This window comes from Hyperolius riggenbachi, chromosome 3 (assembly GCF_040937935.1).
Source record: "Hyperolius riggenbachi isolate aHypRig1 chromosome 3, aHypRig1.pri, whole genome shotgun sequence".
NCBI lineage: Eukaryota > Metazoa > Chordata > Amphibia > Anura > Hyperoliidae > Hyperolius > Hyperolius riggenbachi.
The window spans coordinates 176,360,207-176,387,578 of record NC_090648.1 but is presented as its reverse complement, the minus strand read 5'-3'; the positions used below and the strand labels follow the sequence as shown (position 1 = coordinate 176,387,578).

Genomic DNA, 27,372 nt, shown 5'->3' with positions numbered 1-27,372 from the left:
TTAGACCCATTATACAATGTAACACGAGGGCTTCCCAGAGGGTCTGCTCTCTGGGGCTCTGGACTGCCCCCTCTGCATGTGCAGATTGAACCTGACATGAACACAGGGACAAGAGCTGGTGCAGCGACAGAGATTTTATTATATAGGATGTTGTTTCATGATAAATACTTAATAGAAACCAAAAAAAAAAGAAAATCATAGGGGACAGAGAGTAGCCTTGCTTGTCAGATTACACACATTATTTTTAATGACAGTACAAACAAGTTAGTGTCTACCTTCCCCAATAAAATTGCTGTGCTATAATCTTAGTAAAAGAAGAAAAATACTGTATTTTTTTGCAGTTGTATTCAGCATTATCAACAGCATTGTGGGTGTTCAGTAAATTGCAGAATATTAACTAGAGAAAAATGATAGCATTGTCAGCTCTCCACAAATACTTTGTAAATCATCTCTGATAACACTGCAGATAAATACTGTTAGAATTCCCTTTCTATTTCTACAACATGATTAATCGTGGTGATTAAGAAGATTATACTATTAGCTGAATTGGCTGTTGAAAGGACAAGTGTCTCAAGCAAGTGCCTGGTGACTTCAGTAGGCATTGCAGATTAGCACATGGCTAATTTACATGCAGCAAGCATCCAGCCCTGATTCAGGAGCCCTTCAGGCATCTGCAGATTATCATTAGCAATAAAACAGAGGAAGCTGACATAAATCAGTATAGATAAAATACAGCGGGGATCTGTGCCTGCAAAAACTGCACATTATGAGATGGCAAAATAAATCAAATTTGCAGAGATCATCGTATTCCTATCATTTATTTATGGTATCACTATTATGTGTTCTCATTTGCACAAATATAAAACCTGAGGCGTCCTGAGAGCTATGGTCATAACTGAAACGCCAGTTCAGTTACAAAGGGGATGGCCTCTATAACTGGTATAAGACTGAGCATACACACAACATACATCAGTGAGTACATTCTTGTGTAGGCTGAATCAGAATTAGTCATAAGTGAATGGGGCATGTCTCTGGGCTCTGGCAATTCAAATGTGGTCTGCTATGTATTTTGGATTGCTAGGTATCTTGGATTGCTATGCATTTTGGACTGCTATGTATTTTGGATTGCTATGTATTTTGGACTGCTATGTGTTTTGGATTGCTATGTATTTCGACTGCCATGTGTTTTACACTGTTATTTATAGTAAGAATGAGATATTCTTAGCATGGGCTTTTTGGACCGCCCAATTCTCAGTTTCCAAACAAGAGACAATCTACAGAGCAGTTGCAGTAATGTATTTATTTAACCACCCTGGCGTTCTATTAAGATCGCCAGGGCGGCTGCGGGAGGGTTTTTTTAAATAAAAAAAAAACTATTTCATGCAGCCAACTGAAAGTTGGCTGCATGAAAGCCCACTAGATGGCGCTCCGGAGGCGTTCTTCCGATCGCCTCCGGCAGCCAGAAGTAACACAGAAGGCCGCAATGAGCAGCCTTCCGTGTTTGGCTTCTCCTGTCACCATGGCGACGAGCGGAGTGACGTCATGGACGTCAGCCGACGTCCTGACGTCAGCCGCCTCCGATCCAGCCCTTAGCGCTGGCCGGAACTATTTGTTCCGGCTGCGCAGGGCTCAGGCGGCTGGGGGGACCCTCTTTCGCCGCTGCTCGCGGCGGATCGCCGCAGAGCGGCGGCGATCGGGCAGCACACGCGGCTGGCAAAGTGCCGGCTGCGTGTGCTGCTCTTTATTTGAGCAAAATCGGCACAGCAGGGCCTGAGCGGCAGCCATCGGCGGTGATGGACGAGCTGAGCTCGTCCATACCGCTAAGATGGTTAATTTAATGAGCTAGACTAGTGGGAGGGGAAAGGCGGGGTAATTTAACTCAGGCTTTTCTAATATTATGGGCAGTTAAGTGTCCTTTTAAGAAATGAGTACCGGTCTAGTTTACTAAAGCTCCACAGGACTGAGAAAATGTGAGGAGCAGTAAAGAATACTAGCAATCCAGAAAATCTGGCCTGGGTGCATTACAGGTAAGTCACCAAAATGATTCATTAAAATAATGCAATCCAACTATGTGGTGCAATAACTGGCAAGCACAATTTTCCAATCAGAATCAGAATCAGAATCAATTTTATTTCGCCAAGTAAGTTTGCACCTACAAGGAATTTGTCTTGGCAGTTGCTTAACAAACACAAACAAAAACAATACAACGGCAGACAGTGTGTATATTACAAGTCAAGGACATTATAAGTATAGTGGCAGTAAGCAGTGTGAGAATTGTTCATTTACAGTTCTGTGCTGATTACTATCAAGTCCTAGCAGCTCTAACGTGGTTCAGCATTAAGTATGGCTACCGCTTGAGGAAAAAAGCTGTTCCTGTGTCTGGAGGTTTTGGTAGCAATTGACCGGAATCTTACTCCTGAAGGCAAGTGCTGGAAGATGGGGTGAGCTGGGTGAGAGGGGTCAGAGGCAATTTTGGTTGCTCTTTTTCTGCACCTGCTAGCGTAAAGATCCTGCAGGGAAGGTAAGCTACAGCCAATTATCCTTTCCGCTGTTCGGATGATGCGCTGCAGCTTCCCCTTTTCTAATGCTGAGCAGGAGCTGAACCATACAGACATAGATGATGTTATGGTGGATTCAACAATTGCAGTGTAGAACTGCACCATTAGATTTTGAGGTAGGCCAAACTTTTTCAGCTGCCGTAGATGGTACATCCAGGGCCGGATTTCTGGAAAGGCCACAAAGGTCAAGGCCTAGGGCGATAAAATTCAGCAGGGCGCAGGACTTGGAGAGATAAGAGGTCACATGTCAAAGTAAATCACTTCTGCTTTGCTCTATTCTGCCTGAATTCCAGCGATCCCTGCATCTCTCTCACTGCAGAGTGTGTGTGATGACAGCATCTATTGTCATCTGAGGAACTTGTCCAGTATAATGAGTGGGGACATACAAGCTGCTGTGAGAAGAACAATATATGGGCTCAAGTAGTAGAACTTTTGAGTTCAGATTAGTTCTTTATGCAGCACGCATTCACAGACAGGAATTATCAGCTCTCCTCTCCCCCTGACTGATGTTTATTACTTGGTCAGAGCTGTTAAAGACCTGAGACCTGTTAGAATTATGGTTTGTTGTTACAGCAACATTCTCTCTGTGCTACAGTTTAACTCTTTCCTGACATGTTTTAGAAGCAGCAAAACATTGTTCTGTGTTAGCCATCAGTGAAAGCAGGATGTTTTGAAACAGAATGACAACTGTATTACATTTATTTATATTTACAAAACATTGTATGCATCTCCTGCTGACTGTATATATAACTGTATGTGCTAACATCATGTATACAGGAACAAAGTCTGAAGATGGCTCATTAACCAAAAGGCTCACGGTTTTCTTTTGGTTAGCCAATAAATATTATCATTCTATTACAAAACGTAAAAACTTCCTGCTGACTGATTAAGATCTGTCTTAACTTGCCCCAAGTGCTAAATTGTCACTGTGTAAAGTACACCTGAGCTTATGCTAGATACACATGATGCAATTTTCTGACAGATTTACTGTCAGATCGACTATTTCCAACATGTCCGATCTGCTATCCGATAGATTTTCTGAATGATTTTTTTCATAGAAATGACCGGAAAATCGATTGAAAAATTGATCGGAAATCAGATCAGACATTGGAAATAATCGATCTGACAGTAAATCTGTCAGAATTGCATCGTGTGTTCCTAGCATTACACTACATCTATGCCAGCGTGTGTAGTGTCGGATCCTTCTACTTACCTCTTACCTGTTCTGGTTTGGATGGGTTTCTCTCCTTTGCGCTGCACCATCACCTGTTTGTGACTCTGACTGAAGCAAGTCGCACAGAGGACAAAGAAGCAGTGCATGCTCTGTCCTCTCGGGCTTCTTGTTATTATGCACTCCTGTACTGAGGTGCACAGCAACCGAGGCTTGGAGTGTTATGGGTATGTGTACGTGACAAGTGCTGCTCATATATGAGCATCATTTCTGAATTATGCAAGCCCTGAACACTACAGCCTGCTGTGCATCCAGGCTGGAGTGCAAAATTACATGGAGTGGCCAGAGCATGCACTGCTTCTTTGAACAGGGGGGGGCAAAGCAGCAAAACAGACAGGAGCCCATGTAACCCAGTGATCACTAGTCAGAGTTGGACAGAGTGTGTGTGTGTGTGTGTGGGGGGGGGGGGGGGGGCTGGTTGGTGGCAGCCGGCCTAGGGCGCTGGAAAGTACAAATCCGGCCCTGGGTACATCCTCTGTTGCGCTTTCTTGACAATAGTGACCGTATTGTTATCCCATTTTAGGTTGTGTGAGATCGTGGACCCAAGAAACTTGAATGACTCTACCTGGGTTATTGTGGATCCATTTATGGTTAAGGGGAGGTGCTGGGGGGGAGATCTCCTAAAGTCTATTATCACCTTATAATTAATGGTTTGGCAGTGGACTAAGGCCGTGAGACATACAGAGCCCCATCAGTAACTTATTGAAAAATGCACACAAATAAACTAATAAATGTTTCAAGTAACGTATCAAAATTTATTTGAGAAAAGTTAAACTAGCATATAGAATTTACCATTAAAAAGCACATGGGATGGCCACCCCGTCACGACTCATCCAACCCACACACACACCACAAATCGCAAGCATCCGCCGGCATCTAATATTGAGCTATAATCTGGTGATCTAAATTAGCACTGGAGAGCTGCTCATCAGATAATTCTCAGATCTATTATCATCTCCATGGTTTTGAGTAGTGTTGGGCGAACAGTGTTCGCCACTGTTCGGGTTCTGCAGAACATCACCCTGTTTGGGTGATGTTCGAGTTCGGCCGAACACCTGATGGTGTTCGGCCAAACCGTTCAGCCACATGGCCGAACTAAGAGCGCATGGCCGAACGTTCCCTGAACGTTCGGCTAGCGCTGTGATTGGCCAAACGGGTCACGTGGTTCGGACCCGAACGCGCTCTGATTGGCCGAACTGTCACGTGGTTCGGGTAAACAAATACCCGAACCACGTCATATCTCCGCCATTTGTCTGTGGGTTTAGCTTTGGGTAGGCAGGCAGGGTAGTTCGCACTCCAGCCACGCTAGCCAGGGTCCCCCCAGTCATTGTGTCGCTGCTGGGAATAGTAGTACACCGCTCGCTCAGCCACACTATATAGCATTCTGTTTACTGCCACTCTGTGTACCTCGCTCAGCCACACTATATAGCATTCTGTTTACTGCCACTCTGTGTCTGCTGGGAATAGTAGTACACCACTCACCCGCCACTGTATAGCATTGTGCTCTGTGTCGCTGCTGGGAATAGTGGTACACCGCTCAGCCACACTATATAGCATTCTGTTTACTGTTCTGTGTCTGCTGGGAATAGTAGTACACCGCTCGCTCAGCCACACTATATAGCATTCTGTTTACTGCCACTCTGTGTACCTCGCTCAGCCACACTATATAGCATTCTGTTTACTGCCACTCTGTGTCTGCTGGGAATAGTAGTACACCGTTCACCCGCCACTGTATAGCATTGTGCTCTGTGTCGCTGCTGGGAATAGTGGTACACCGCTCACCCGCCACTGTATAGCATTGTGCTCTGTGTCACTGCTGGGAATAGTGGTACACCGCTCAGCCACACTATATAGCATTCTGTTTACTGTTCTGTGTCTGCTGGGAATAGTAGTACACCGCTCGCTCAGCCACACTATAAAGCATTCTGTTTACTGCCACTCTGTGTACCTCGCTCAGCCACACTATATAGCATTCTGTTTACTGCCACTCTGTGTCTGCTGGGAATAGTAGTACACCGCTCACCCGCCACTGTATAGCATTGTGCTCTGTGTCGCTGCTGGGAATAGTGGTACACCGCTCAGCCACACAATATAGCATTCTGTTTACTGTTCTGTGTCTGCTGGGAATAGTAGTACACCGCTCGCTCAGCCACACTATATAGCATTCTGTTTACTGCCACTCTGTGTACCTCGCTCAGCCACACTATATAGCATTCTGTTTACTGCCACTCTGTGTCTGCTGGGAATAGTAGTACACCGCTCACCCGCCACTGTATAGCATTGTGCTCTGTGTCGCTGCTGGGAATAGTGGTACACCGCTCAGCCACACTATATAGCATTCTGTTTACTGTTCTGTGTCTGCTGGGAATAGTAGTACACCGCTCGCTCAGCCACACTATATAGCATTCTGTTTACTGCCACTCTGTGTACCTCGCTCAGCCACACTATATAGCATTCTGTTTACTGCCACTCTGTGTCTGCTGGGAATAGTAGTACACCGCTCACCCGCCACTGTATAGCATTGTGCTCTGTGTCGCAGCTGGGAATAGTGGTACACCGCTCACCCGCCACTGTATAGCATTGTGCTCTGTGTCACTGCTGGGAATAGTGGTACACCGCTCAGCCACACTATATAGCATTCTGTTTACTGTTCTGTGTCTGCTGGGAATAGTAGTACACCGCTCGCTCAGCCACACTATATAGCATTCTGTTTACTGCCACTCTGTGTACCTCGCTCAGCCACACTATATAGCATTCTGTTTACTGCCACTCTGTGTCTGCTGGGAATAGTAGTACACCGCTCACCCGCCACTGTATAGCATTGTGCTCTGTGTCACTGCTGGGAACAGTGGTACACCGCTCCGCCACACAATATAGCATTCTGTTTACTGTTCTGTGTCTGCTGGGAATAGTAGTACACCGCTCGCTCAGCCACACTATATAGCATTCTGTTTACTGCCACTCTGTGTACCTCGCTCAGCCACACTATATAGCATTCTGTTTACTGCCACTCTGTGTCTGCTGGGAATAGTAGTACACCGCTCACCCGCCACTGTATAGCATTGTGCTCTGTGTCGCTGCTGGGAATAGTGGTACACCGCTCAGCCACACTATATAGCATTCTGTTTACTGTTCTGTGTCTGCTGGGAATAGTAGTACACCGCTCGCTCAGCCACACTATATAGCATTCTGTTTACTGCCACTCTGTGTACCTCGCTCAGCCACACTATATAGCATTCTGTTTACTGCCACTCTGTGTCTGCTGGGAATAGTAGTACACCACTCACCCGCCACTGTATAGCATTGTGCTCTGTGTCGCTGCTGGGAATAGTGGTACACCGCTCACCCGCCACTGTATAGCATTGTGCTCTGTGTCACTGCTGGGAATAGTGGTACACCGCTCAGCCACACTATATAGCATTCTGTTTACTGTTCTGTGTCTGCTGGGAATAGTAGTACACCGCTCGCTCAGCCACACTATATAGCATTCTGTTTACTGCCACTCTGTGTACCTCGCTCAGCCACACTATATAGCATTCTGTTTACTGCCACTCTGTGTCTGCTGGGAATAGTAGTACACCGCTCACCCGCCACTGTATAGCATTGTGCTCTGTGTTGCTGCTGGGAATAGTGGTACACAGCTCAGCCGCACAATATAGCATTCTGTTTACTGTTCTGTGTCTGCTGGGAATAGTAGTACACCGCTCGCTCAGCCACACTATATAGCATTCTGTTTACTGCCACTCTGTGTCTGCTGGGAACAGTAGTACACCGCTCGCTCAGCCACACTATATAGCATTCTGTTTACTGCCACTCTGTGTACCTTGCTCAGCCACACTATATAGCATTGTGTTTACTGCCACTCTGTGTCTGCTGGGAACAGTAGTACACCGCTCACCCGCCACTGTATAGCATTGTGCTCTGTGTCGCTGCTGGGAATAGTGGTACACCACTCACCCGCCACTGTATAGCATTGTGCTCTGTGTCGCTGCTGGGAATAGTGGTACACCGCTCACCCACCACTGTATAGCATTTCTGTACTGCCACTGTACTGCTGCCAGTCAGCGTGTACTTTAAGGATAAGTGAAATGAGGAAGAAATCCGGTGAAAGAGGGAGGGGCAAGGGAAGAGGTGTTTCCCCTGATGGTTCACGTACAGGCCACAGGGGAGCACCCAAGAAAACCCACTCAATACCGCCCATGTTGTCCAGGACAACAACCCTCACAAATCCAAAAGAACAGGACCAGATAATTACTTGGATGACCTCTCAAGTGTCCAGCAGTGGGTTAAGCAGCACCAGCACATCACGCATGAGGTCCGAGTCCTCAGCCAGTTACAAGGAGCCAGTGAGCACAAAGCTGACACAACCGGCAGCGACACCACGCACACAACTGCCAGATAACCAGTCCGATGAATTACCTCAGGACACAATGGGGTATTCGCAGGAGCTATTCCCAGCCCAACAAACTTCCACCTTTCAAAGGTCAATGGAGGAACAGCCAGAAATGTTGTGCCCGGATTCACAACCATTAACTGTGGGAAATGCACCGCGCACTGAAATACAAGGCGAGTCCGAGGAGGACTCGGAAACCCAAATCCCAGAGCAAGTTGGGCAGGAGGGGTTGCAATTGCAGGAGGTCGGCCGACAAGATCTGGAAGACGACGTTGGAGTGAGCTGCGCAGAGGTTTTTCTGGGGAGCTCTACTCCACGGCGGTGGCCCCCACAATGACATATGACGAATTTCAGGAGATGGAAGAGGAGGGTATGGACAATGTGGACAGAGACCCAGATTTTGTTTGTGAACGAGAACATCGCCGTCGTAGCAGCAGCACAGATGAGTCTGTTGAAGAACCCACTGCTGCACGAGTTTGCCTTGTGCCACAAGGTAGGCGGCGCGCAATTTCAGGCACCACAAGCGTGGAAGTTCAAGTGAGAGGCAAAAGAGGCGCAAACAGAAATCGCCAGCAAAGCAGGTGCTCCAAAGTCTGGGCTTTCTTTGAAGACTGCACTGAGGATGGTACTATGGCGATTTGCAAGGTGTGCAAGACCCGCCTGAGCGGGGGGAAAAGTATTAACAACCTCTCCACCACCAGCATGAGCCGCCACATGCTATCCAAACATCCCACTCTGTGGGCAAACGCGGCAGGACAAGGTACCAGCAACACTGCCTCCCTTGGGGTCACCAGACTCACCACCAGACCCGCCTCAGCAGCAGCAGTAGCCCAGCCATTGCGTGGTTCACAACATTCACAAACATCAGACGACGCTGACACTGTCACTTTCCGGAGAAGTGCTCTTGAGGTCTCCCAGTGTTCATCAAACACAACAACTAACAGCCCTTCAGTGTGCAGCCCTACGATTCAGTTGTCTGTCTCGGAGATGTTTGATCGCAAGAGGAAATTGCCAGCAAATGACCCCCGGGCCGTGGCAGTAACAGCCAGCATAGCCAAGCTTCTGGCCTGCGAAATGCTGCCATATCGAGTGGTGGAGACAAACAGCTTCAAGGGCATGATGTCAGTGGCCATCCCACGTTACGTGGTTCCCAGCTACCACTTTGCGCGCTCTGCAGTGCCTGAGTTGCATGAGCACGTGGTCAGCAAAATAACCCGAAGCTTGAAGAATGCCGTTGCCTGCAAGGTTCACCTCACCACTGACACCTGGACGAGTGCGTTCGGCCAGGGTCGATACATCTCCCTTACCGCGCACTGGGTGAACCTTGTGGAGCCTGGCAGCGATTCCTCACCTGCTACGGCGCGGGTGTTGCCCACGCCGCAAACAGCTGCACCGCCGTCCCTCCCACTGGATAACAACAGCAGCACCTACCTCTCTGACTCCTTCTCCTCCAACGCATCTCAAAGCTGTACCTCATCCGGAAACGCTAACCCAGCAGCAGTAGGATCGTGGAAGCAGTGCAGCACAGCTGTTGGCATGCGTCAGCAAGCGTTGCTGAAGCTGATCTGCCTTGGGGATAAGCAGCACACAGGGGAGGAAATTTGGAGGGGAATAAAGGAACAGACGGATTTGTGGCTGGCACCGCTGGACCTGAAACCGGGCATGGTTGTGTGTGATAATGGGAGTAATCTCATTCGCGCTGTAAGGTTGGCTAAGCTGACACACATCCCTTGCCTGGCGCACGTGATGAACCTAGTAGTTCAGCGATTCCTGAGGACATACCCAGGCATGGCCGATCTTCTGTTGAAGGTGCGACGAGTGGCCAAACATTGCAGAAATTCCAGTACTGCTTCGGGGGCACTCGCCAAGATGCAGGAGCGCTTCAATCTCCCCCACCATCGCTTGCTGTGTGATGTCCCTACGCGCTGGAATTCTACGCTGCACATGCTAGCCCGCTTTTGCGAGCAGAAGAGTGCAGTGGTCCAGTACATGACGGCGCAGTACCGAGGCGCATCCGGACAGCTGCCAAGCTTCTGTGGATCCGATTGGGCCAACATGTTGGACCTCTGCCAAGTCCTCCAAAATTTTGAGCAATCCACGTTGCTTGTGAGCAGTGACAACTCTTCAGTCAGCATTACCATACCACTGCTGTGTTTACTGAAGAGGTCAATGTTGAAAATCAAGGAAACAGCTGTCATGATGCAACTGGGGGAATCTGAAGGAGAAAACGATCAGCGTGATGGTACCAACATCAGGCCATCCGCATCAGGAAACGCTGGCCCCAGCAGCTATGACGAAGAAGAGGAGGAGAAACAGCTGGAGTTGGAGCAGGAATTTCCTGCCACCACTGACGAGGGCCAGAGCGGTGCACGTTGGACTTCCACAATTCAGCGCGAATGGTCAGCAGAAGCAGACCAGGAAGAAGGTGACGACTATGACGCATCTCAACAACTATCACAACGCTCACAAGAGGATGATGAGGATTCTGGCAGGACTCTGGCACACATGGCTCAATTCATGCTAGACTGCATTGAACGCGACCCACGCATTGTGCGCATTCTGGACAACACCAATTACTGGGTTTATACCCTTCTGGATCCACGGTACAAACACAATGTTCCAAAACTGCTTGAAGAAAGAGTCAGACAGGTCAAAATGGAAGAATACCAGCAGGCCCTTGTGGAGACTTTAGAGATGAGATTGACATCCTCCCCCTCCTCTAGCCAGTTGTACGCCGACAGACTGACTTCCGCAAACCCAGGATGACCAGGAGGGCAGCAAACAACACAAGCCGCAGCTAGTGCCCAAAAGGGAATGGTATCGGCAGTGTCCTTGGAGTGGGAAAATTTTATGACACCCATGCAGCAGCAGCCCACAGAACAGCAAGCGTGCAGATCCACCTCCAACACCGATCGCCTGGAGAAGATGGTCAAGGACTACATGTCAGATGGCGTAGCTGTGTTGAACAATCCATCTGCACCCTTCAACTATTGGGTATCGAAGCTAGACACCTGGTACGAACTGGCAATGTACGCAATAGAGGTGCTGGCTTGCCCGGCAGCCAGCGTTATGTCGGAACGCTGTTTCAGTGCTGCCGGAGGCATCGTCACAGATCGGCATATCCGCCTCTCCACAGAAAATGCAGACCGTCTGACTCAAATTAAAATGAATCAATCCTGGATTGGAAACGACTACGCAACACTCCTGGACCCCAACCAAGTAACATGAACAATGACCATCTGTGATGGGTTAGCGTTTCCGGTCCCTGTTTATTGAACCTCTCATCTTTATTACATTTATGACTGCATGGCGGCAAAAAGCATTGCTATATCTGCACGCTATTTGTCCTCATGCAAGGCCTGGGATGCTGTGTCTCAAAAAGCGTGGCATTCTCCTCCTGCGGCTCCTCCTGTTCCCTCACGTGTGCTGCTGCTGCTGCTGCTGGGTTAGCGTTTCCGGTCCCTGTTTATTGAACCTCTCATCTTTATTACATTTATGACTGCATGGCGGCAAAAAGCATTGCTATATCCGCACGCTATTTGTCCTCATGCAAGGCCTGGGATGCTGTGTCTCAAAAAGCGTGGCCTTCTCCTCCTGCGCCTCCTCCTGTTCCATCACGTGTGCTGCTGCTGCTGCAGCTGGGTTAGCATTTCCGGTCCCTGTTTATTGAACCTCTCATCTTTATTACATTTATGACTGCATGGCGGCAAAAAGCATTGCTATATCCGCACGCTATTTGTCCTCATGCAAGGCCTGGGATGCTGTGTCTCAAAAAGCGTGGCCTTCTCCTCCTGCGGCTCCTCCTGTTCCCTCACGTGTGCTGCCGCTGCGGCTGCTAGGTTAGCGTTTCCGGTCCCTGTTTATTGAACCTCTCATCTTTATTACATTTATGACTGCATGGCGGCAAAAAACATTGCTATATCCGCACGCTATTTGTCCTCATGCAAGGCCTGGGATGCTGTGTCTCAAAAAGCGTGGCATTCTCCTCCTGTGCCTCCTCCTGTTCCATCACGTGTGCTGCTGCTGCTGCTGCTGGGTTAGCGTTTCCGGTCCCTGTTTATTGAACCTCTCATCTTTATTACATTTATGACTGCATGGCGGCAAAAAGCATTGCTATATCCGCACGCTATTTGTCCTCATGCAAGGCCTGGGATGCTGTGTCTCAAAAAGCGTGGCATTCTCCTCCTGCGCCTCCTCCTGTTCCATCACGTGTGCTGCTGCTGCTGGGTTAGCGTTTCCGGTCCCTGTTTATTGAACCTCTCATCTTTATTACATTTATGACTGCATGGCGGCAAAAAGCATTGCTATATCCGCACACTATTTGTCCTCATGCAAGGCCTGGGATGCTGTGTCTCAAAAAGCGTGGCCTTCTCCTCCTGCGCCTCCTCCTGTTCCATCACGTGTGCTGCTGCTGCTGCTGGGTTAGCGTTTCCGGTCCCTGTTTATTGAACCTCTCATCTTTATTACATTTATGACTGCATGGCGGCAAAAAGCATTGCTATCCGCACGCTTCTTGTCCTCATGCAAGGCCTGGGTTGTGTCTCAAAGCGTGGCCTTCTCCTCCTGCGCCGCCCTCCTCCTGTTCCATCACGTGTGCTGCTGCTGGGTTAGCGTTACGGTTACAGGTCCCTTTTCCTGGAACCTCTTCTCTGTATTACATTTATGACTGCATGGCGACAAAAAGCATGTTACCTGTGCAAAGAAACATGACATTTTCCGCATTTAAAAGTTTCCTTTGAAACTTTACAATCAATTTTCTCAAAAACTATAAGCTCTTTTTCAAATATTTTTTTTCCTCTTGTACCCACTCCCAAGGTGCACATACCTTGCAAATTTGGGGTATGTAGCATGTAAGGAAGCTTTACAAAGCACAAAAGTTCGGGTCCCCATTGACTTCTATTATGTTCAGAGTTCGGCGCGAACACCCGAACATCGCGGCGATGTTCGGCGAACGTTCGCGAATCCGAACATCTAGGTGTTCGCCCAACACTAGTTTTGAGAGCGTTTAGTTCCAAGTTGTTGCTGCTGCACCAGGAGGAAAGCTGTCCCACCACATGCCTGTATGCAGATTCATCCCCATTTTGTATGAGACCAACTACTGTTGTGTCATCTACAAACTTCAGAACCTTAACAGATGGATCTGTGGAGATGCAGTCATTGGTGTACAGTGAGTAGAGCAGTGGGGAAAGCACACAGCCCTGGGGTGCACCAGTATTGATGGTCAGAGAGCTTGATGTGTGTTTACCAAGTCTAACACGCTGTCTCCTATCGGTTAGGAAATCGGTTATTCATTTGCAGATGGATTCAGGTATGTGTAGCTGGGAGAGCTTGCTGTGTAGCAGAGATGGCATTATGGTATTAAATGCAGAGCTGTAATCTATAAATAAAATCCTGGTGAAGGTTCCTGGGGTGTCTAGATGCTGTAGTACATAATGCATACACATGTTCACGGCATCATCTGCGGATCTATTAGGCCTGTAGGCAAATTGCAGAGTCCAGCAGGGGATCTGTGATAGATTTCAGATAAGCCATTAACAGTTTTTCGAATGCTTTCATGACCAATGATGTCAGGGCAACAGGCCTGTAATCATTTAAACATGTAGGTTTTGAATTTTTTGGGATTGGTACAATAGTTGAGCATTTAAAACAGGCCGGAACAATTGAGAGTTCGAGAGATGCTTTAAATATGTCTGTGAATACAGGAGCTAATTGATCGGCACAGAGTTTCAGGCATTTCGCAGAGATAGAGTCTGGCCCCATTGCTTTCCTAGTGTTTTGTCTTTAGAAGAGTCTGCTTACATCTGATTGGCATATTGTTAGAGCATGCGCATCTGGGGACAGGTCAATAGATTGTGTCTGGCCTCCTGTGTTGTGTAGTTGCTGAGGCACCGCAGGGGGTGGAGACGTTGGCTGGCAGGAAGAGTGTTCAGTTTGCCTGCTGCAGAGATGGAAATTATGCGAATTGACTTGGTGTGTTTGGCTTTTGTTGCTAGTGTCAAACCTGCAATAAAATGTATTCAGTTCATTTGCAAGCTGCAGATTGTGTAGTGAGGGCGGAGATTTCTTCCTGTAGCTGGTAATTTCATGCAGAGATTTCCATATTGTGAATGAGTCAGCGTTTGAACATTGTTTCTCAAGTTTTTTAGAATAATCTTTTTTGCGTCAGTAATGGCTCTCTGCAGTTTGTATTTCACAGCTTTGTAGAGGACTTTATCGCCTGTACGATATGCCCTTTCTTTATCGAGGCGCAGCTTCCTAAGATGTGATGTAAACCAGGGTTTATCGTTATTGTACCTGGTGCACTTTTTTGTGGGGATGCAGGACTCTTCACAAAAGGTAATATATAATAATAATTGCAGTATTTGTATAGCGCCTTTCTCCTGTCGGACTCAAAGCGCTTGCGAGGCAGCCACTAGAGCGCACTCAGTAGGCAGTAGCAGTGTTAAGGAGACTTGCCCAAGAAACTCCTTACTGAAATAGGTGCTGGGTTACTGAACAGGCAGAGCCGAGATTTGAACCCAGGTCTCCTGTGTCAGAGGCAGAGCCCTTAACCATTACACTATCCAGTGTATATGATGTCACAGCGTCAGTGTATTCATTTAGGTCACTGGTGGATTCTTTAAATATATTCCAGTTTGTTAAATCAAAGCAGCTCTGCAGTTTTTCTACAGCTTCACTCGTCCATTTCTTAACTGTGGTCACTACAGGTTTGGCAGTTTTTAGTCTTTGGATGTATGTTGGGATAAGCTGTATAACAGCATCATCCGAGTTCCCGAGAGCTGCCCTGCTGACAGAGTGATACGAGTCCTTAGTCGTAGTGTAGCAGTGATCAAGTGTCTTACCTTCTCTAGTTGCGCTTGTGATGTGTTGCCTGTATTTGGGGAGTTCTTTGGAAAGATTAGCACTGTTGAAATCCCCTAGTATGATAAAAAAAAGAATCTGGGTACTTCCTTTCCACCTCGGTGATTTGATCTGGAGCGCAGGCTGCATACATGGTTGTGGAGGGATGTACACAGCAGCCAAAATAAATGAAGAAAACTCACGGGGTGAATAGTAGGGTTTGCAGTTTATGAAGAGAGTTTCCAGCCCAGCCGAGCATGTCCTCTTAATAACTGTAACATCCGTGCACCATCTATCATTAATATAGTAACAGAGTCCTCCACCTTTGGTTTTGCCAGAAGTAGGTGGGTCCCGGTCAGATCTGTAGAGTGTAAATCCATTAATCTGCAGAGCGTTGTCTGGAATAAGCTCAGATAGCCAAGTTTCTGTGAAGCAAATAGCCGCAGAGAGATAAAAGTCCTTCTTTGTTCTGATCAGTAGTTGAAGCTCGTCCAGTTTGTTATATATGGACCTGACATTTGAGAGTATGATTCCAGGTAGTGGAGAGCGCAGTCCTCTGCGTCGAAAGCTAGTCTGGATCCCAGAGCGCTTGCCTCTTCTTCTAATCCTCACTGCCTGTTTCAGCACAGTAGCTCCACTGGTTAGGATCCCCAGAAGATCAAGAGTAGATGAAATATCCAGGGGTAGATTACATTTGTCGAAGTTCCGAATGCTCAGTAGTTGTTCACTGGTGAAGGTTATCCGGGTTGGGTTGCACAAGGCAATGTTGCAAAATAAAAATACATAAAACAAACATAAAAAGACAGAGCAAGCTGCCGAGGCTGCCATCCTCCAGGCGCCTCCTCTCCTTTCTTTCTGTTCAGCATGCCCGTGTATGCACTTGCAGCATATCGAAATTTGGACTTGAACTTTTGGGGGGAAAATGCTATGACCCCCATAGAAATACTGAATATCCCACTATCCTGCCAAATAGGCTGGTGACTTGCAGGACCAAATGGTCAGTGAGCATGTGCCCTATCATTCCCTTAATAAGATGTCAATCAGAAAGCCCCCCCCCCCTCCATGTTTTTAATTTGTCCACAGCCTTTTAGCACCTGCTCTGCTTTTACCCTACTGGAGGTATTTGCTTTGTTAGTGACAAATGTGTGAATAATTGTTATGTTTGTGAAAAATGTGGGAATAATTACTCCTTCTCCTGAAAACACTCAGCCATAAACCCCGTATACCCGCTAGATTAAATTTGCACAAGGCGGCCGATAACGATTCCCTCTGCCTTGGGTCCAGCATGTGTACATCAGCCCTCGACCTCCCAGGCAGATCACTTTGGGCGACTGACAGCCAAAAGCATTGTTCTCCCCACTCATCCAGCTCCAGCAAGACATCACACCTGCTCTGCTTATTCGGCCCCCTGCATAGTAACAAACCATGACACTAGCCTGCATGCTAGCTACACATCTGAACAGCCTTCACCTGCAATGTCACCTGAGGGATTCAGACCCAATACACACATTCCTCATACATGTGTATGAGGCTAAGGTTCTCACTCCATGCTAAAACAAACAAACAAACAAACACAAAACCCCCCACAATTTTAAGGCTATGCACTCTTTTTCAAAGTAAATAAAAAATAGTATTTTTACTGTGCCCATCAATCGTCATGTTATCTACAAAGCTTTCCACATTTTGGTGGGAATATGCAGTTTCTAAGGAAATTCAGGCTAAGCAGAATTGGGCTATTCCAGACATCACTGCAAAAGAAATCAAGTACTACATTGTAAGAGCCATTAGTATGTGCTCTGTTTAAATATAAATGCCAATTACAGTGCCAAGACTTGTATGTTAAGGGTACTGCTATAATTCAAAAGCTTTCACTGCCACAATAGCAAAATCATATTAGGACTGTGCAATAAAGCTCTTGCAGTTACTCTTTCTAGTACATCTGCATATTTTAAGGCCATTTTATGGGCTTTGTTCCCCTGCTATGTTCTCCACAGGAAGTAATATACATGCAAATAATAACTGCATTAGACTTTTTATTCAATTTCTTCAAACTTCTGAGTGTACTACACTGCATACTAATCATCCAATGCTATTTGCCTTCCAGTATAAGTACATTTGTGCTTATTGTAATGATGCTGTTAAACAAAAGACAAAAGGACCAGTTCACGCAAGGAGAAATGCTCACTCTAGTCGTTGCTTCAAATAGCCAGGCAAGTTTAGGAAAAATTTAAATCTTAATACAATTCCTCTGTATCTGATTGAGAGTTGGAAGTGAAAAAGGGGTGACGTGAAGATACATTTTATTAGTACCATTAGTAAGTATTAAGTGTTAAAAAGTGTTGACTGGTAATGTAAGAATTTACCAACTCAAAATTTACTTATGAGATAATTAATTGTATCTGTAGTACTAAAAGTAACAGAGCAAAAAAATGTCTAAAAACGTACTACTTGTGCCATAAGGTCCAGGGTTTTGTTGGTTTGCTATGTCCCCTTTCTGAAAAACTACCACTATGAAATATTTCTGTTTTTCATATTATTTAAAATACATTGCTCCCTTTAGCTAGGTGTTGTACCTAAGTGATTCTAAGAATCAGACATGGCATTGGAAAGATTTACCGGAGTCTAGATGGTGAGCTTTTGAAAGCAGTGAGTGGCACGGACACTCATAGTGGTAGTTTTTCAGAAAGGGGACATAAGATTACACCCTCGCCTTGCAGCGCTAAGGTCCTGAGCAAAAAAATTGGGCCAAGAGTAAGACACTAACTGCATAGAGTTTGTGTGCTGCCCACATACTTGTGTGAGTTTTCTCTAGGTGCGAGTGACCGCCCACAGTGCAGTGTCAGAGGGGGAAGCAGCATGATTGGCCTTTACCCTCCCTCAGTTCAGGGCACACAAATCGCCCCCAGATGTAGGCAGCTATTTGCCCTTTATTATCCCATAGCTGCTGCTGCCGCCCCATGGTTCGTGCCGCTGGGTTTAAAGGTGATGAATATCAAAGTCCCTAGCCTGCTGTAGACTTCCTGCAGCAACCCGTACTATCTGTGTGTACGATAGTGTGAGTAGCAAGCAGGCACTGGCCGGGTGAGGAAGACAGATGCTGCTGCAGCCACTAGTCTGGACTCGGGAGGACATGAAGAATGATGGTATGCAGCAATAAGACAAGACACAGAATATTAATATCATGCTTTTCTCCTCGGGGACTCAAAACTCCAGAGCTGCAGCCACTAGAGCACTCTCTATAGACAGTAGCAGTGTAGGGGAGTCTTGTCAAAGGTCTCCTCAATTAATAGGTGCTGGTTTGCTGAACAGGAAGAGCAGATAATTGAATCCTGGTCTCCTGTATCAGAGACACAGCAACAAAAACACGCCACTGGAATATATTGGGAAGTATCTTTGCCCACTCCAGCCCACTATAGGCTTCACGAGAAACCTGTGGTGCTCCTACTTCTGGCCTGTAGATGGCAAAGTGATATACTGCTGTTATATTCCATGATTGCATTAGATCTATTTATGCTGTTCTAGACTTGATCATTTCTGTTCCTGCCCAGGTGTCTGTGTGAACTGGATGCCAAGCAAAGCATGGATTGATGTTTTACAGAACTGCAATCTATATGTGCCCCTAACCCTCAACCCAGCCGCATCTGAACCTTGTAATTGCTCAAAGTAAGTACAGGAACAGGAACATATTTGTGATATTTTAGACACAAAGAAATCTAGTGAAAGGATGAAAAAGAAAAAACAACAACATCAAAATCATTACACTTTGAGAAATTGTGTGGTTTAGATCCAACTGGGTTGAGGGTTAGGGGCATATATAGATTAATACAGTGTTTCTCAAACCTGTCCTCATGACTCCCCAATGGTACATGTTTTGCAAGCAACTTCATCTATGCACAGGTGGGATAATTAGTGGCTATGCTAGGTGGATTCCATATAGCTGAGACACTAATTACCCCACCTGTGCATTGGTTGTCTGCAAAACATACACTGTTGGTGTGTCACGAGGACAGGTTTGAGAAACACTGAATTAATACCTAATATGAGAAATTCTGATTTAGATAGACAGTCCTGAGGAAGTCCCAAGCAGGTAGGGTGAAATGCATTGATGTGTGCCACTGCGTGAGTATCCACCCTGGTTCGCTGGAAAAGTGTGGGTGCGGCTTCATGTGGTGGTATTTCTGGATAGCGGTGAGTTATCCCACTGCGGAACTTCCACTTTCAGGTTCTGTTATGTGCTCCAGCCACCTAACTACTGCAACCAGACCATTGCTATAAGCTCTGGATTGCCTCAGATCTTTACAAAGATTTATGAGGAGGGCCCTCATCAAGGAGTATAATCCGGAGCTGTGTGGTCTGTGTTACACATCAATGCCTCATCGTGACTCAGCTGTCACTATCCCAGGTTGTATACATTTTATTGCTCAATTTATGGACATCCTCTATTCAATCATATTGATTTGACTTATCCCTGGAAATTGGTGTCTTATACTTTCTGGGCACCATTGCTTATGCTGGATGGCAGTTTATGGACTGTCAATATATCTAGCTCCATTCTTCTTAAAATTGCCTACTCATCGCTTCTAGGCCTAGGATGCATGCTTTTGCTCCTATGGAAGTGATACTCTTTTTTTGATGGTGGTCTTTAGCTTGTTGTATGGATGTTCATGAGTGAACCTTGTTCTTTGTATGCACATTCACCACATATTATGAGGCTATTGCTGTTTTGTGACTAGGTATTAAGGCAAGTTTTTGCTAAAAATATAAATCTCATCAGTGCTGTTATACTGGTTTGGTTCTCTCGTTTTTATTTAATAAATGTGCCTCCTGTAAACATATCACTTCAGGTTCACACCTCCACACTGAGGAGAACACCAATGACCTTATCAATCGCCCTTGCCCTCACATCCCAAGAAAAGGTTATTGTTATAGACATTGGCTGTGGCAATATAAAGTGTATTGCTATTTGACCCTATATCAGTTAATGTAGATGTAGTAGTTATTAGATCTCATCTAGTAATAGCTTCCAGTGGAACAGAGTAACTAACAAAACAAAATGTTGCCTTTTAGATTATTTCCGCAGCCAGTCGCCAGAGCTGTAAGTGCTGCAGGTCATTCCCAGCAGTTTCCCTGAAACATGTGTGAACTATTCTAGACCATATACTTAGCAGTAATTATACTATCAGGCGCACACATCAATATTCCCATTACTAGGTCATCCATGTATAAAAAAGTACCATATCTCTTAATAGTGTTAACCAATAAATTACAGCATATGTCTTCTAATGAACATTTGACTGACAACAACCTTCATTTAGTATCAGAAGGAAATGTTATTGAACCTTTTTTAATATACTTCCCTGAGACAGTCGTAAGCCAACCATCCATTAGCTTCAAGCCTCACTGAGAGTCCAGCATATAATTTGCTCTCCAACAGGTGGCAAATTATATCCATAGTTCAGTTCATGGTTCTGTGCACCTCTAGGGAACCTGTCTGTAACCAAGATACATCTGGGAACATTGGGATAGCTGTAAATTCCAGTCTACAAGTGACAGATGGGAATCAGAAGCATTTATTTAGCCAAGTACAGAGGGGGTTGTACCCAGAATTGGTTTTGGCTCACACAGGTTTTGGAAGGGGTGGGTTGGATGGTAAGAGTAAGGGGTGGGGTGGGGCAAGCCAAGGCTGCCATACAACGGCGCCACCAGTCGCCCTTGGTAGTCATCTGTTATACCCTAAGGAGACTTCGAAGGGGGGGGGGGGGGCAGAGGGAGGCGAAGGTTAAGTAGTGATGGCCCAGTTCTTCATTAAAGAAACCGGCGGTGGTGGCTGACACTACTGAGGATCCTGATTGCTGACATCTGGCATCTGGCAGTGCTGGCCAAGGTGTTCCACATCAAAAAGTGCAGTAGTGTTCATTTCTGTAGTGGGTCCCAACTCCTGGGCTGTGTTCGGCAGGGCTGGTCAAGATAATGTGGCTGCCACAGAAGCATCCGGCCATGGCGACCCTTACTTCCGGATTAGCGCTTTCATCATGGAGGGGCTGAACCAAAGGAGTCCCTGCTGCAGTCGATCCGATGGATGGATGACGAATCTACCCATTCTTCATCTTCATCAAAATATCAAAACAAAAGATTGTTCTTACATGGATATTAATAAAGTCAGAGATGTTTTCCAGTTCCAGTCCATCCTGGGTAGAGGTTGGAAGGAAGGTAAGCACAATTATTGCGTTTTATAGACATACTGGCGACCTAAGCCCGTTTAAAAATGGGCTCTAGGTCTGTTTCTTAACGCCCCCACTGCCGCATGTCAGTGCACATGCGAGCCGAGCACACTTACCGCACGCACACGCACCCGCCTCCCGTGCACACCTGCTGCTCGTGGTTGTTTGCTGTACAAGTTTAGAGAGGGTCTGCTGCATAAAAGATGGACTTTCATGCAAGAAGAGGTCTGATTCACATCCACACATAGAAGAGGAAGGTTGCCGTACATGGAAAAGAGAGGTGCAGCTCATAACATCTGGCCTGGACTAAGTTATGAAAGTATAAATCTGGCCCTACCTAGAATTGTCACTTTGGGCTGTTGCTGTTATTATCACAACACTGCAACATATGTGAAACATTTAGTTGTGCTTTGTGTGTCATAGAACCTGATTCTGCAGAATTAGTGCATATACCCCCCACCAGTCTACAATGAATATGAGAAACTGTTAAGTGGCTTATCTCTCCAGCAATGACTAAAACTGAATTATGAGTTTTGGGAGGATCATCCCTTTAATTGTAGCTCATTGGAAAATACATCTTGCCGCTATAATAGGAAAATGACAGCAAGTAATTGTGCTCAGGATAAACACTCTTCTGTCCTGAATGTGAAAAGTATTAAGGGAAGCAGGCAGACTGATGGAGCCCAATTGGTCTTTATGTGCTGTCATCATTTTCTGTTACATTTTAGATGTAATTGTGTCATTTTGCTGCTATTTGAGGCTTTAATTCAGCTGTAATTATGCTTTCCCACTGGAGATCTGACAGCCTTTGAAAAGACCAAGCTTTATCAAGTGTGAGCCCCCGTACTGTCACTGGATAGACGCTTTGCTGAAGCCTGCTGTTTTATGGAGCTAGAGTTGCCAGGTTCTGTACTCCGATGCTGCTTCTACAAACACTTAAAGGATAATTGTAGTTTTGGCTACAGTCTCCATCTATGGAACAGCCTGATGATATATTTACACATTATACATTTTAATGAGGTACAACTCCTTCTTTGAACTACTTGGCCTGCATGAGTGTAATGAAGTGCTGATAGTCCAGGTCTCATTATTATTATTATTTAGTATTTATATAGTGCTGACATCTTTTATAACATTGTACAGAGTATATAGCCTTTTCACTTAACTACCATAGTCATATGTCCATCATGGTCTAGAGCCAAATTTAGGAGGCAGCCAATTAACTTATCTGTATGTTTTAGGGATATGGGAGGAAGCTGGAGTTCCCAGAGGAAACACACACAGACATGGGGAGGACATACAATCTCTGTGCAGATAGAGTCCTGGCTGGGATTTGTACTGGTACTAAGTGCTGTTCGGCAATAATTCTATCCATTACAGCTCCTAACACTTATACTGGGAGGAATCTCCTCAAAGAAGCAACAGGGATAATCTGAAAACAAACTATCTCTCTAAACATAGATTATTCTGAATTATACCAATATACTCTTTGATTGCCTTCTTCAGAGTTTTACAGACTGATGTCATGTACCGGTATGTAAAATGCTATAGTTAATGCAATTTTTTTGTACTGATCTAATGAAATTAAAGGTTACATTTTCAATTTTAATAGTGTATTGAGGTGATTTAAAGAGACACTGAAGCGAAACAAAAAATTATGATATTATGATTTGTATGTGTAGTACAGCTAAGAAATAAAACATTAAGATCAGACACATCAGTCTAACAGGAAGAGTTAAGAAACTCCAGTTGTTATCTCTATGCAAAAAAGCCATTAAGCTCTACGACTTTCAAAGTCGTGGAGAGGGCTGTTATCTGACTTTTATTATCTCAACTGTTTACTTTTCCTCTGGCAGAGGAGAGGTCATTAGTTCACAGACTGCTCTGAAAGAATAATTTTGAATGCTGAGTGTTGTGTAATCTGCACATATTAGAGAATGATGCAATGTTAGAAAAAACACTATATACCTGAAAATAAAAATATGAGAATATTTTCTTTGCTGCTAATCTTCTAGTAATTATTCATAGTACACAACCAATTCATTATATCATATTTTTTTCCGCTTCAGTGTCTCTTTAATATTATAATATAGGTGTGATATTGATCTGGTGGTGTCCCCATACAGTAGCAATTAGCCAAAAATATTCAGCCTGGCCCTCTGCATTATTTCATCAATCAGGGCATTATTTCACCAATCATTTTAGTCACTGTACTGAAATATTTGCCACATTGTAAGGAAATGTAATGGAATTTTTCCAGTGGCTATGGTGTTAATTTAAATAATTCAAGTTATTCAATTGTTCATTAATTATTCATACTTACTTACTTTATTCTATATGAAGATGCTGGCTGGCCTCTCTACACACTGCAAGAACTTTGTTCTTCAGTGGAAAGTGCCTTGCTTTCTGGCTGCATCCGAAGAGGTGATAACATTTTCTTTTGTTTACATTACTTTAGATGCATTTAGTGTACAGCCAGCAGTGTGCTGAAACTGAACTGTACTGAGTTGAGAAGCAGAGAGAGGTGACCAATGATCATGAGAGAGATTTTAATATATGAATACAGCAGCTATACAATAAAATGCAATGGCAACTTTCAGAGCAGATAAACTGTACTTTGAAAACTTGTAATTTGTAAACAGGCAATATTACTTGTGCACAAAAGCAAACATGATAGCTGTATGGGTAATAAAAAGTAGAAAAACATATTTTTATCGAATGTTATGTCAGAGTTTATCCCACATTAACGCTACCTACTGTATGAAACAGCAACATAGAAAGAAAGTAATTTATAGTGCATTTTACTATGGGGTGAATGTACCTTCTATGTGTACGCACATACATTTTAAATGAAAAAAAAATGTGATAGTGCCCCTTTAAGCATGTCTACAGTGGCACGGTGGTCACTAAAACTGTTATACTGCCCAAGGGAAGGAAAACTCATACACAATACATTATATTCACAAACTTCATAATCCAACAATCCTTCCTTACACATTTTTAAAATATTGTCAACCCCTTTAAATGTGTAAATATTGCGCTAGAAAAAACTCAAGTCCATGTGTGTAAGAAAGAGGTGCGCTCAGTGCCAAACCGCAGGGGTGACGGTTCTACCCCATTTCATAAAACGCTCTGCAAAAATCATTAAATATATTTTTGTGAAATTTCAGCCTTTTGGTTTAGCGAGAGCAAAACCAATTATGCGTTGTTGGATGTAGGTCTGACAATGCTTTTAGTGTTATGTTGGAAAAATATCATAGGGTTAAATGATCCCCTGTGGTGTGCAACCATCTGGAAATGTAACTTTTACAAGACTACCAAGTAATAGAACACTACAGACTTAGCTGTTGGGGAGACCAGGGATTTTCTACTTTATTCTTAGTTTTCTAATGACCTGACTATGAACTCAAAGCCTGGGAAATGTCAAACTCTTCCATAAGGGTCCCCTTGGCATTCATGAAATATCTTAACACCACCTTAGTGAAAGCTGTCACATTGTCTGGAAACTACCAGGAACAAAACTGTATTTGTTTTGAAACACTTTTTATAATTTAATAGCAACTTAATTAAAGCACACAATCTTTTTCATCCATTAATGTGAAGCCTGACGCCTTGTGGACTCGTAAGCAAATATATTTTTGCAATGCAAATCAAAGTGCTCCATCGTTAGAATCGTAAAATGATATTCCGGCATATATCATTGCTCTAACTCTTGACAGAATAATAAAGTAGCAGCGTAAAAAGGAAGTAAATTGCATCTTGTCTTGGTGAACACAAGAGTGCTCCAATTAACTTGTAATTATGGAGTGAATATTAAAGGTTACAAATGTCATGTTATGGTTCTTAGTTAGAGAAATATATTAAGGAGCAGTTTCCAGACATCAATGGAACACAGAGCTCTCACTTGTCCTTAACTCAGACAAGCTCATTCTTTCGCTAGACAATATTGATGACTACATTCATACAGGAAAATCAGTTAAAGACTCCAATATCACAGTTCATTACATCACTACCCAGCAGAGCTGGGACAAGGTCCTTCAGCACCCAAGGCTGAGACACCAAAGTGCGCCCCTCCATCCCTCCGCCCCAGCTGTCACACACTGATTGCTACTAGACTAAGAGGCGCCCCAGGGCCCCCAACCTCCCCAATACCTTAATCTCTAGTTATCTGACTTGCAGTCACTGCCATGTATCCCCTTTTCCTATTTCTTTCTGCTTCAAACACAATTGTGAATGACAACTGAATGAATTGTGCGCCCCCTCCTACACTGCGCCCTGAGGCTGGAGCCTCTACAGCCTCTGCCTCGGCCCGGCCCTGCTACCCAGATGTTTACTACAGCATAGAATGTGTCTCAGTCTAATGTATATTTTTCATTTCTAAAAGTATTTTCATGTGTACCCCACTACTCAAATGATTAGTGCATATTTATAAAAAAAATGATGTAGTACAAGTACATTTTAAAGCCTGACTCTGCAGATAGAAGAAAGATGTTTGACTGGAGGAGAAGGCCCCACACTTCACCGTCTATGAAAGATGATGGTGAGAGGGTGGTAAGCTTGGAAGACTAGTATTGTTTTGTATTTTTCTATATTTAGGATTGGTAAGGCTTTAAGGTCAATATATTGGTTACAAAACAAGGACAGGTTTTAAAAAGAGAGCTAATGGTGCTGCTCCAGGGCTAGGCTGAGGAAGAGGCTTGAAAAGTGACAGCCTTTAGTTGCAGAGTCATGGGGCATCCAGTGGTGCCAACAGAGTTCCACCCTTCCCCTGGCTGCAGTAATTGTGGAGTTGCAAGCAGAGAACTTACCTCTCCAGGTTCCCTTGCAGGCTAAGCTTCTTCTCCCCAGACCTGCTCCCAGCCGGTTTCCAGTGCTGAAGCAGCTCTCATTCTGGATTTCTTTATTACCACCAAATGTTTTGTTTTTTGAGTCCCAACATCAATATATAAATGAACAAGAATTAGCCAATCAGAGTTGTCCAAAGAAGGGGGGTGCAGGTGCCAGGGATGAATTTGATTGTTATGTAATAGTGATGAATTTGTCTGTTATGTAATAGAGAAGCAAAAAATAAATGTAAAAATGTGTTTTAGGCTGTGATTCATTCATTTATTTTTCTATGCTATATTAACATCTACCTTTTCTGACAGCTTGTCACCATACTGTGATGGCACTATGCTACTCCAGAATACTTCTCATGGAACATTTAGGACTGGTTAACATGGATGTTTTACCGGCATTTAACGCAAGGTTTTAGACGCCATGTTTTTTGGGATCTACCGCCGTCCCATTCAAGTGAATGGGAGCATCCGGGACAAGCTTTTGCAGGCTTTCATGAAAGTCTGGCAGTAGATCCTGGCATCATGTCTCATCTCAAAAATCAACATGTTGCTTTCAAAGGTGGTAAACGGAAACCAGTGTAGGGACCCAAACTGCTAGCCTTGAAGGCTTCCCAAAAGCCTTCAAAAGCTAGCATCTAAATACCAGTGTTTAACTTCTTGAGGACCACATCACACCGATGGGCGTGATTGCGGTGGCAGCCCCAGGACTGCCTAAGGCCAATCGGCAATCACCTCTAGGAGACTGTTAGAGGGCAAAACCGCCATCTATTTACTGTGTACAGAGCTGTGATCCATGGCAGGGCTGTAACGGGGACAGCCGTGTGACACGGCTGTCCCCCTTTGCGGCAAGACAGTGATCCGCTGTCATAAGCTGATTGCACTGATTGGCTGGTGAATGAAGGGAGGGCTAGTAAAATAAATAAAAAAATACAAATTTTTATTATAAAAATAAATAAATGAATATTTGTTAAAAAATAAATAAAAACGCTGGCAGGGATCAGACCCCACCAACAGAAAGCTCTGTTGGTGGGCAGAAAAGGGAGGGGGTATCACCTGTGTGCCGAGTTGTGCAGACCTGCAGTGAGGCCTTAAATCTGCAGTGGCCCAATTTGTGAAAAATGGCCTGGTCTTTAGGGGGGATTAAACCCTTGATCCGTAAGTGGTTAAATACAGGTGTTTGAATGCAGTGCCAAGTAAAAGCTCAGCAGAAGTCCAGCTGAACCAGCCCTTAGGAGTGTCAGTTTATCAGATGATGTGTTTGTTGGTCAGTCAAGGTAAAAGGAGAAGCTGC

The 27,372-nt window shown here is 44.9% G+C and overlaps 1 long non-coding RNA gene across 3 annotated transcripts in view; it reads left to right on the top strand.

Moving 5' to 3' along the window:
- The first annotated feature begins 916 nt into the window (after positions 1–916).
- Positions 917–27,372, top strand: part of LOC137563186 (uncharacterized) — a 263,248-nt gene continuing 236,792 nt past the window's right edge. For 2 of the 3 annotated variants that reach the window (XR_011030287.1, XR_011030285.1), the window contains exon 1: positions 917–972. This is a non-coding gene — a long non-coding RNA (uncharacterized lncRNA). Of the gene's footprint in view, positions 973–18,570; positions 18,686–27,372 lie in introns of all 3 variants that reach the window. The other variant, XR_011030286.1, reaches the window with a different exon arrangement.